The following is a 12830-nucleotide window of genomic DNA, read 5'->3' as shown; positions in this document are numbered from 1 at the left end:
CCTTAGGACAGGTTGAACAAAAACTCCCATATGCCATATACTTTGTCAGCAAAAACTTATCCAAGGCAGAAATGAACTATACTGTAACTGAGAAAGAGTTCCTGGCTGTGGTCCATGCCCTGAACAAGTTCCGACACTACATCATTGGCTATCAAACATTGTACATACTGATCATGCTGCAGTTAGATATTTAATGAATAAACTAGATGTGAATGCTCGTATTATTAGATGGTTACTTCTGTTGCAGTAGTTTTATTTGACTATCGTTGACAAACCAGGTAAAGAAAATGGTGTTGCTGACTTCTTGTCTAGATTGGATTCACCTGCAGGTGAAGATGGAACAGTGGACGACCAAACGCCAGACGAACATCTGTTTTCTATCTCAGTACTCTCCCCATGGTTTGCTGATATAGCAAACTATCTGGTCTTAGCACAGTTCCCTCACATGGATCGGGGGCAACCTGTTCAAACTTGGCCCCGATCAGATCTTAAGGTGTTGTGTAAGGGAGGAGGAAGTCTTTGACATCCTCCTAACCTGTCATGACAAGCCTTGTGGAGGACATTTTGCAGCCAAGAGGACTGTCTTCAAAATTCTACAGGAAGGCTACTATTGGCCCACGCTTCATCAAGATGTCAAGAGATATATTAGCCAATGTGACTGATGCCAAAGGATGGGGAAGCCAACCCCAAGGGACGAAATGCCTCTCCAACCTCAAGTGACTCTTGAACCATTCGAGAAGTGGGGCATGGATTTTGTGGGTCCTATCAATCCTCCTTCAAGGCAAAGGTCTTACATCATTGTGTGCACAGACTATCTGAAAAAGTGGGTAGAAACTAAGACAATCAAAGCAGCGACAGAAGAAACGGTGGCTGAGTTTTTAAGAGAAAACATCTTCTACAAATTTGGCTACCCAAGAGAGCTAGTCACCGATCAAGGAAGCCAGTTCACCTCCAACTTAATTGAAGATTTGCTTGCTCATCACAAGATCAAGCATAGGACTTCCACCCCCTATCATCCTCAAGAAAATGGGCAGGTAGAAGTCACCAATACAACATTAGAAGGGATTTTGACTAAGGTGGTGAGCAGCAGCAGAAAGAATTGGGAAGATCGTCTGGTTGAGGCCACCTGGGCTTACAACACCACTTGGAAGACCACAACTGGTTTGACAGCTTATGAACTGGTCTATGGGAAGAGAGCTTTGTTGTCAATTGAGTTCGAGTACAACACATTGAGGATGGCAGCTCAGCTGGACCTAGATCTTAGCCATGCCCAATAAGAAAGTTTATTGCAGTTGAATGGGCTAGATGAACACAGAATGCAGGCCCTTCTCCACTCAGAAGTGGTTCAACTTCAGAGAAATATATGGCATGACCAGCACCTCATTGACAAGTAATTCCAACCGGGAGATTGGGTGCTGTTGTATGGTTCCAGACATAAGGATTTCAAGTGGAAGCAGAGGAAAAGATGGTTAGGGCCATATGCAGTGGAGAAATGTAATGATAATGGGTCTGTTCTTATCTGGACCATCGATGAGGAAGCCATCCCCATGCTCGTCAATGGGCATCGAGTAAAGATCTACAGGAAACCTCTTTCGAGGCAAGAGTTCATCAAAACTGTGGAAAAATCAGTGTTGGTCATAGAGAAGTGTTCTGCCTCTGTTTTGGGCATACCCTGAGCATCCAAAAAAAAAAATCATAATAAAAAGATCCTTGGGTGAAAAACTTTCAGAGGCTTCCAAGGCAGAAGATGGTAGGGGTGAAAACCTCATTGAGGCGCCCCTGCTGTCTCTCTGAAAAATTTGGAATAAAAACAAAAAGACCCTTGGGTGAAAACCTCTCTGAGGCACCCAAGGCAGATAGTAAGGGTGAAAACCTCATTGAGGCGCCCTTGTTGTCTCCTCAAAAAAAAAAAAAACCAAGGAAAAGAAAAAAGAAAAAAGGCAGAAACAGAAAAACAGGCTCAAGCTTTGGAAATTAATGCAGGTTGCAGGTATTCCACGTAGAAAAGGAGGCCTCTCAACTCAAGGATAAGGGTCCCTACCATGCTACCAGGTGACCTCACCAGCACTCCCTCTAGAAACACTCATCTCTTCCAAGGTTTGGGCATGGTCTAGTCAAAGTTTATCCTCCTACAGGAAGCTACAGGATTTTCTACAAGAAGTTCTGTATTTCTACAGGAAACTTCCTGTAGAATCTTGGGACGGGCCAGGACCGACTGTGTAGAAGAATTTGAAACCCGAAGTCCAATAAGGAGGCATGCAACCAATTTTTTTCTCCATCACCCACTGCTGTCACCTCCTTCCACCACCGTTGCTGCCATACGATTGAAATACCTCCGTAGCAGGGAAAATTTTAAGAACCCCCCCTAAGTTTATAAATATAATAAATGGGCGAATCTCCATGGTATATAGGAAAAATGGAAGGCGATTTTATCAATAATATAATATATATATATAATTTTTTGGCGAATCTCTCACCAGGCATGGCAAATATTTTACTCAATTATAAAATCTTGTAAGATCTTGGCGAGTCTTTCACTAAATAATAAAACTTTGTAAAGTCCTAGTGAATCTTAGCATAGGCTACATGCTAGTTTAATTCCCCATTTAAATAGGCTACATTCCAGGTGAATACCATGGGTCAATACCATGTGCCATTTTTATTTTTATTAGAATATTTTACTCAATTATAAAATCTTGTAAGATCTTGGCGAGTCTTTCACTAAATAATAAAACTTTGTAAAGTCCTAGTGAATCTTAGCATAGGCTACATGCTGGTTTAATTCCCCCATTTAAATAGGCTACATTCCAGGTGAATACCATGGGTCAATACCATGTGCCACTTTGGTGAATACCATGGGTCAATACCATGTGCCATTTTTATTTTTATTAATTCTAATATTAGGGTTAATAATGGTTTTTTTGCATGGTATTAATAACAATCTAGTCCATGGTATTTGTCCCATAGTATTTTGGCCATAGGTTTCACCTAAAATAACCCATTATTTGAGTGTTCATAAATATAAGGTGACTTATGGAGTAAATATAAAAAAATGTTTAATTTGTTTACCATACCTCTTGTTTATTTACAATTTTATTAATTTACCATACCTCTTTTACAAATATGGTATTTGGCCCATAGGATTCACTTAAATAAAACCTCTTTCTTGAGCCTTCATAAATAGAACGAGGGTTATGGACTAAATATAAAAAGAGGTTTTATTTATTTATGATACATCTAGTTTATTTATATTTTTATCTATTTACCATACCTTTTGAGTAAATATAAAAAGACGTTTTATTTATTTACCATACCTCCACTTTACTTATATTTTTATTTGTTTACACCCTTACATGTATATAAGGTGACTTATGGAGTAAATATAAAAAATGTTTTATTTATTTACCATACTTCTCATTTATTTATATTTTTATTAATTTACCATACCTCTTTTATAAATATGGTATTTGGCCCATAGGATTCACTTAAATAAAACCTATTCTTGAAAATGGGCGAATGGATTCACTTAAATAAAACCTATTCTTGAAAATGGGCGAATGGAAGGTTGTAAGTCCTAATTTCAAGGGCTAAATTTACCTTTTCTACCCTCTCCCTTAAAATAAGGTGGGATATTTGAGGTGATTTGTAAAAATGTACTATGATACAAAATATTCGCCCACTAAAAATTTAAAACCCCTTAATTTCGCCAAAGGGCGAACATTTGCCCCTAAAATTATCCTTGCTCCGTAGTCAAACCAGAACGTTGGACTCTCAGAAGAAATCATTTTCAAATGAAAAAATAAAGCATGCAGAGGCCACTGCGCTACCTGTTAAGGCAATCCGAAGACCCTGCAACTGTGAACGTGACTCCACCATTTCAGCATGCACCCGAGGAGGAGAAACGACTACAGGATGTCCTACAGGAATCCTGTAGCAGTTGATGCAGCTAGAGCGCACGTCATGAAGATACCTGAAACTCGTGAGATGGCGCATGCACCATCCACAGCCAAGCAACCGGTCTCGTAACCAGCAGCAGTCAGTGAAAAGGAGCTCTCATGCCTGTGCACGAAGCGGCAGCAAGCGGACCCGTCACCCTCGTCCTGAAGCATGAGAAAATAACGTCACGGCTGCACAGGTAAGTGCCTCACCCTGTTTCGTCAAATTACATGAATAATCCTTTAAAATGTGTGTAAATATGAAAATGAATGGGTTGAGAAAGTCGGGTAGCCATTCAACTGGCCACCACAACCAACCCGATGGCCTCGTCAAATCTGAAAAGATTTGGGGTGTGTCGACGAGGCAGGAAATGGACACGTGGGAAGAGTCCAGTCGGAGAGAAATGGCGATCTAATAGGAGTGGCAGCGGTAGATATGCAGGGAATGATTTAGCAGTTAGGCAGACATGCAGTGGAATGATCACAGGTGATGTCGGCCAACGGGCCGACGGGGACAGCTCACCCCTCCGCCACGAGTTCCGCAGATATTCAAATCTACCATCTGGATCGCGTATGGCGCACTACACTCATTTATTGCCAACCGCTTTACACCCGAGTACGCATCCGCAACTTCTTGAAGGTTGATACTCGGAGTTCTCGGCCTGTTCGAACGTCCTCTTGTTGCACAGAAGGCCCAGAACCACTGAAGCGCTCCCCAGAACCCGTGCACAACTTCTACAGGAAGCTGCGCTACAGGAAGCTCAACATTACGGAGAAATTAAATTGTTCACGTCAAAGGTGGCAAGTCTGGAACGAGGTAAGCCTGGACATAGTCCTCCCATGCAATTGGTTCGAAAGGTGGTGAAGTCGACGTATCAAAGGGGTAGAAAACCGTAAATTTCAGTCTGTGCATGAATTTGCAAGTGTCTTCTTATTTCTACATGAGAATTGTCGTCATAGTGTGTATGCGGGATTTTCTACAGGGTTTGGTTCATAATTGAGCCACTGTCAAGGGTCACCCGTAGACAGTCGTGAATTTATAAACTGTGTGCATGATAAAGGCGTAACCTTGCGCTCTGTCTAAGGAAATCCCAAAGATCCATCTTTTTATATGTGCCAGCCAGCTCAGGCCAACACAACAAACTTTTTCCATGCCAGGTGGGTTCACCAGGAAAGATCCTATAGACTCAAAGAAGCTACGAGAAACCCCAGAGGTGGTAGACCTGTTTTCTCGTGCACGGTGGATGTCATTCTGTGACAAGCTTCATGGTCACGATGACGAGGTTGCAGAGGAATTCTTGCGATCCTTGCAGCCAAAGTCCAAAACGTTGGCTGTTGTCAACTTCAGAGGTTTGACCCTCAGACTTACCCGACAGTTCATTAGCAGGGTCACTGATCTACCGATGGGGGTACCTTGGGATAAGGAGGAGAGAAAACTGTGGCAGAAGGCTAAGAAGGAATTCTTTTTGTCGGAGGAGAAATTCTCAGAAGACAAGAATGGAGTGCGAAGAACCAGCCTACAGCCGTTCTAGAGTGAGGTTAGCCTCAAAATTATGAAGTACATCATGTGCGAGGGGCGGTTTAGCATCGTGTATGGATACCTTTTTCGGCTGCTCACAGAACTTAGGCACCAAATGGACCTACCCTCAGAGAAAAAGTTGAGCATCCCTTACTTCCTCCTGCAGTCCATGACCGAGTGTGCCACTAAGTTGAGAGAGGGGACGCCAGATTAGATAGCCCATCATGGGCTCATTAAGCTCCTCGTGGAAGATGCACTTCACACGTATACCGTCCCTCTCTCCTAGGAAACCTTCCGAAATTTGACTAAGGATGATGACATCTGAGTGTTGGCTGAGGAGCTCACCTCCTCCAGCAGCGAGGAGAAGGAACCAATTCAAACAGAGAAGAAAGAGAAAGGCCAAGAAACCATGGCCAAAGCACCAAAGAAAGAGCACAAGGGAAAACAAGAGGAAAAACAAGCTGCCAAAACAGAGGGTGACAAAACCACATTAACCCCCAGGGAGAAAGGACTACAGAGCAGGGTGGAAAAGACTGAAAAGGTCCATGTCAGTGAGGACACCTCTAAGGCAACCTCAACAAAATTGAAAGAAAAAGCACCCTCAGTCAAGCAGGCTAAAACGGTGCCATCTGTTTCTATAGGAAAATTGAAAACAGATTCTACAGGAAGCCAGAAATCAGCCACTACAGGGCTTTCTACAGGAAGTCCTGAGAAAAGAACACAGAAGGAGAAGACGGTCGAAATTCTTGCTCGGGAGGCAGCGACTGTGCTGTCCACCCTAAGTACCTCTCCCAAGCCAAAGGAGAAATGCAAAAGGGAGACTCCTCTATATATCAAAGAGAGGAGAAGTGTGAGAATTAAAACTGGTAGGGCCCAACCTCCATCTAAAGACCCAATTACCATCGAAGACACCCCTACCTCACCAAGGGAGAAGTCCCGCTCCAAAGTATCAGTCAATTATGAGCGGGGGAGCCCCAAGACAACTACCTGGAGGGAAAGAATGGAAAGGTCAGTGTCAAAAACCCCTCTACAGGATGTTGAAGCAGTTCTACAGGAAACTTTACCCAGGCTCAAGGAGACCGAAAGAATAGAGGGGGAGGCAGCCACCTCACCACAAAGGGAAGAAGAGGTAGAACACATCATGGAGCCTAGCCCCCAGCCCAGCTTGAGCTCTTATTATAACTTTTTGGAGGCTGGGAAAATTATTCCACAAAAATTCACAGTGTTGCTTTTCTTTGCGTTGGAGGAAGAACGAGTGAGAACCCACACATGGATGAGGATAGCCAAATGTAAAGGAGTAGCAGATATAGGCCCCTTGAAGGAACAACTCAAGGAGGCCAGAAGGGAATTAGCTATGGCCAAACACGTGGGGAACTACCAGCGAGTATTTCTACAGGAAGAGAATGAGAAGCTCAAACTGCACTACAAGAACAGATGAAAGAAAGGGGCACATCATCAGAGGACACTACAGCATAACCTCAAGGCAAAGAAGGAATGCAACCTGGTCCTGAGGAACTAAACCAACATCTACAGGAAAGGGAATTGCAAGAAAACATAGAGATACAAGCTCTCAAACAGCAGTTGCAAGAAAAAGAGGCACAATTGGCATGCATGGCCAGTTGGGCTATGGATGCTCTACAGTGTAGGCAGCCAACCAAATCTTATGGCCTATTCCTACAGGACTAATGGCTGCAATTCCAGATTAATGCATTAGCATAGAGGGGTATCTCCCAGATCCAAAAACCCCAGCAGTTCACATATTTATGCAACAATAGCTCCTCAGAGGACAAGGCCAAGCTATCAGAGTTCTACCTCCATTATTTGGACCTTCCTAATGTAACTTCGTGGGATCCCAACACAGTTGTGGGAGATATGCAACTAATGGAATTTACCTCATGGTTAAACCATGAAGAAAAGAGAGCGACAGAGGTCAAAGATGTTATGAACCGGGAGTTACATGAACCACTATTAATCAAAGCAGAGCCAAGGGACCGCACTGCATTGATATCCGCCCACCAACACCTAACAACCAACCCGCAGCCTTTACTAAAATATATGGATCAGCAGGCTCAGGCTATAGCACATTTCGAGGATATGGAGCGACTACTAGGGGAAAATTGTGTTCATGCTTGCACCCGGAGGTGGAACACATTGTCCCATAGCCTCAAAATCAGGGAGTATCACACTCCAACTAGAATGAGGGAGGGCCTAGTACGGGTACCTCTCTACAAGAAGTCCATGCAGAACCTCCAGGCCAGCCGGATCAGCCTCAAGCTAAGCCCACCTTTGCTTCTAGGATTGGTAGAAGGAAGCACAGAAAAAGAAGAACATAAGCAATGGGAAGAGGTGGAAAAGAAGGTCGGGTTCCGTGACAGTGAGGAGGATACTACTTCAGAAGCCTGGGATGTGAGAGTGGCAGTTAAAGCAATGAAGGACGAGGATCTGGATTAGTTGCTCAAGGATGAGCAATCATTTTAGCAGAGGGGTGATGATGAGCCCCAAATTTGGTAACATTTTGGGCTCATTTGGCCTAACTACCCTTGTTCAATCCTTAATTTTTCATAACTTATGGATTATTTTTTAGTATGTTTATGTCATTTGTACGAATAAGGGTAGTCACTATTCCTAGGTGGCTAACACGTGCTCATTTCAGGATTTTTTGACACATGTTGAAGCAAAACCGAGGAGACATGGGCTAGGAGACAGCCAAGCTTGGGTTTAGGATTCATAGGGGGTTGTCTATGGCATTAAATAGCCTCCCTCGGGATCTTCACCCCCAACTCCGATCTCCAATGGCCACCAAAACCGGATCTAGAAGGCAGCCAAGCAAATTTCTTGAAAGGAGTTGTTTACTCACAGTTTGGGCAGCCAAGTCTGATAGATTTAGGAGGCCAGCTAGGGCCTCGTAGTGTATAAATGTTAAGGCTTCAGCCTTCAGAAAGGACTTTTGAAATCTCTTACATATTCTGCACTACGTGCTACTAGCTCTGTTTTGTTCTTTTGTAGCCATTATTGGCATAACTCTTGACTTATGATTATTTTTTGATAATGGGAAGCAGTCAGATTTGATATCAGCTCTCAGGTTTTTATAGAAGCCATAGCTCTCAGGGTTGGGCCCAACCTGAGAGCCTAGGGCCTCCTTATTTGTATTGTTATCTTTCCTTTCAGCACTGTGATTTTCCTTTTATGCATCTGAAACGAAGTTTGTTGAGCTAGATTTAGTTGTGTTGGTTAATGTTAACGGGAAAAGTGTCTATTCAGAACGACCCTTTGCCACTGAGGTGTGACAGTGACCTCAGAAACAAACAGGGAAAACTACTTTCGTATTCTCCTTTATGAACTATAAACGAAGAGGAATATGATGAACCAACCTGTGTCTTGCGCTAGTCCTTTGATCCAATCTCTCTCCTCTTTGATAGCTTCCAGCTACCTGCTCCCTTACTTGCCCAGCTTCACCATGTTCCTGTAAGATCACAGAAGAAGGAAACTACACAAAGACATGGATTTATATTCATAAATAGCTTAGGATCAAATTTAAGCTAAACATACAAATGTAAACAACATCAATGATATACAAGCATGTAGGAGAAACTCAAATAGTTTTATTGATAAAACAAGAAGATCCAGGAGGAGTTACAACCGATGATTCCTGATCCGGCATCAACCTCCCAGCATAGAATCCCCTTTTCACCTTCAACAAAGCATAAATCACCCAATACTCTGATATCTATCTCAAAACCAACAACAATTCTCTGCAATGTACAAAATTCCAGCCTCTGGATCTCTTGTTGAAGGATCCATATATAGATGTATGCAAAGAGGATGAGTCGGCTCATGAATTGATTAGTGGCTTCTCTCTGTCAGTTCTCGCTTCCACTTGGAGACTGAGAGCATCTTACTCATCACTGGTCGAATTCAGTGAGGCAAGTGTCATTGGGGAAGATTCTGGAAGCTTCCATTGTCTCTCCACCTCGTGGAATGACTCTGCCACTTGTCATTTCCTGCTCAACGCACCGTGGTAGTGCATTTAGGTGCATTGCAACACACCTAGCTAGTGTATTTGGGTGCTTTGCAACGCAGCTAGCTAGTGGAGCAGCTGAAATGATCCTGATTTGACTAGTTCTGAGCTGTTTTTGGTGGGGAACTTCTGGGAGAAGCTGTAATTTGTTGACCTTGTTTCTTTAGGAGCTGGAAAAACACTTTTAGGGACCTAGGATCCCTTGGTTTGAGGACATTTCATGCTTAGAGCTGTAAGGCACAGAAATGTCTATAACAGTTGCCCCCTAAAGTATGAGGCCGTTCATCGGGTGAAATGCTTTATTAGGAGGATCCGAAGTTCTTCCAATGTTGGGAGGAGACCTGTAATAAGATTCAATACAATACATTATCTTCATACTGTTTTCATGATCTAGCTAAGGCGGGCATTCCCATGCTCAGTCTTTATAAATTCATTTTCATTCACATAGGACAGACAATCATCTGATGGTAGACTGATGATTCTGATGGAGTCATCATCCTTTTGGTAGGATGATTATCTGTGCTGCAATGCTGTAAATTTCAATGTCTTTATTTTTCCTGAATATATATCGCAGCCCAGATGGATGAAACTAGATCTGGGGTCTTCAATCTTGTCCAATCTTCACTCAAAGTACAAGTCAATCCATGTGAGAAATGTTTTGAAGTCGAACATGGAAAGACATCGCTTGATTACCAGTCAATGATGTAAACTGTTAACAAGCGCGAGAGGAATCACCGATAATGATAATGACCCTCAAGGTACTGCAGTACAATTCACGTGGTGTGAATAAAGGACTTGGCGTCGAACACCACACAAAATCTTTGGTCAAAGGTCATTGATGTATACCTGTCGCCAGAAGTGAGAAACTTGCCATTGAGGCATGCAAGCTTCAAAGTACTGAAGGGGTTGTTCCTAGATCAACTTCTTGGATAATGAGCTGATGTTGACAAGAAGCGATCTGTCAAAGGAGGGCCTTAATGAATCCCACATCAATGACACGGAACGAAGCAAATGATTTTGATGGAGGTGAAAACGATCTGATGATATATGGTTCAGGGTGGCGGTCATGAAAGAATGAGGTATAATGTATGCTAGTGGATGGGACACGGGTGACTTCTCTGGATGACTTCTCTTGAACATGTCGGCGACACTTATGTGATGGATTGGTAGCATTTACCCCAAATGTGGATGGTGTGGCGTGACCATGGTGATGTGACCGATGAATGAAACAACCCAACCCGACTCAGGCACAGAGTGGAAGTGTCATGTTCAAGAACGACTTGCTACCAATAAAGTTTCTCTGAGTTTTCTTCCCAATTTTTCCCAATTCATTGCTGACCAGTACCTCTTTATTTTTGTCAAGCTTGAGGAGGATAACATATTCTTGTTCTAGAATTTTCCCTTCGGGCAAACCCATCGCTATGTTTTAACGAGCCTAGCGATAGTGAAACTCCTTCTCATTTAAAGACAAGTTTGTCGCTATTAATCTTTTTAACGAGTCTAATGACAAAGATAACTCGGTCCTTTTCATTTTTAGAGAGTCTGAAAAGGTACGTAAAGGTAACTCCAAAATTCCTTTTCCGTCATCTAATCCCTTAAGTCCGAAAAAGTATAAAAGAATACAGAAGGGATGAATTTTCGATCACTTTAACGAGCCGAAAAAAACAAGCGCTCGATATTTTTGTGCAATAATCCCTCAAGTCCAAAAAGATTAAAATCTAGAGGGATAGCACTTCCCGTCGCTTTAACGAGCTGGAAGGCCAGAACTCGGCAATCTTTTCATATTTTACGAGTCAGAAAAGAGCTTAAAGAAGACTCGTCTTTTGAGGAACGAGTGATGAAATGGGTAGCATTTGATTCGAGGTAAGGTTTGGAATTTTCCAATCACGGCAGTGTCACAAGGATGGCTAGTGAAATCACTCTTCGCAGCTGTTCCTCAAAATGGGTAAACAATCAAATGGAGGTGAATGATCGGCCAATGGAAAAGTGGAGGTGACGGTGCAAACACGACCAAGGCTTTAATGGCTAAAATGCTACATTCACGGTGGTTATTTACCAGGGGATAGTTCATTTTTTAACGAGCTTAAACGCGGGTGGAAACATTTGCTCGGTGCGGGTTTATTTTGTAACAAGCTTGAACCTTGCGGTAACACTGCTTGATCAATCCAGTCATATGATAAGAATGTCTCATTTAAAAACGGCAAACTTTTAGATTTTTGCCCCACATCCTTTCTTATTGCAAGTTAGGAAACGACTAATCCAAAAAACGGATAAATAATCGCTCTTTTCTTGCACGCCAAAAGGTTTTCATGCCCCCAAGGTATAAAACAGAGTTTCAAAGCTACCCCTCAATTTGCAGACAAAACATTTGTTCCATCGGGAGAGGCCTACCTCTTACAGGTTACCCAAATATTGTTCTATTCGCACAACAAACAAAACACTTCTTCAGCGATGTCTACCGCGATAAACAAAGGTGAGCGACGATGCCCGCCAACTCACATAACTTTGACAAGAGAATCTTATTCTAGAATAACCCCTCTTCCAATCACGGATGGGGTATAGACTAGTCATATTCTCCTGCGGAAACCTACTCTATACCCGAAGTTTTCCTGCCGAAGCAGACCAGGATGCATGCCCCCTAGGTTTCAGTCATATCCCTCTGAATTACTCGCGCTCATCGGGAGGACGGACTGGGGATTGAGACATTTCTTGCGTGAAAATACCATTTAGGGACGGTATATGACTATTTGCTATGCGTGATCCAGGAAATGAAAGCTGGTCCACGAGCTTGACCACTCCCCCTTCGTGCGGAAAACACATTACTCTAAAGAGTTGTTGTGGTCATCAACAACCCCCCTCTTTGTTTAGTGTTAGCAATAATATCAAGCAAAGGGGGACCCTTAACAAAAAATCTCAAAAATATTTTTATCAAAATTTTTGTATTTAACTCCCTAAAAGCTATATCGCATCGCAAAGAGAGAGTGAAGCGTTTTTCTATGCGCGTAAGTAAGCTGCGATGAAGCGATGCGATATTCATCGCATCGCATATTTTGAAAGCGCCCTTAAAAGAAAAACCTAAGGAATCGCTGATGGCCGATATGCGACGTCGCATAAGCAGCACACAATGAGCAAATGAAAATTGCGATATTACGATTTGCGATCTGCGATCTTACAAACTGCGATATTGCGATTTGCGATCTGCGACAAATGAGACCATTAATTGCTGCGATACGAATCGCAGAAACCACTCATCGCAAAGTTTCTTCGGCATGATCTGTAAACCCAAAATCGAGCGCGCACCTTAAGGGAAACTAATGATCGCACGCCTGAGTATCCAAAGATGATCATGTTGCGTTTT

This window comes from Pinus tabuliformis, chromosome 8 (genome assembly GCF_031772625.1).
Source record: "Pinus tabuliformis cultivar Carrire ecotype Pingquan chromosome 8, CPIR1, whole genome shotgun sequence".
Classification (NCBI taxonomy): Eukaryota; Viridiplantae; Streptophyta; class Pinopsida; order Pinales; family Pinaceae; genus Pinus; species Pinus tabuliformis.
This window is presented reverse-complemented; position numbering follows the sequence as displayed.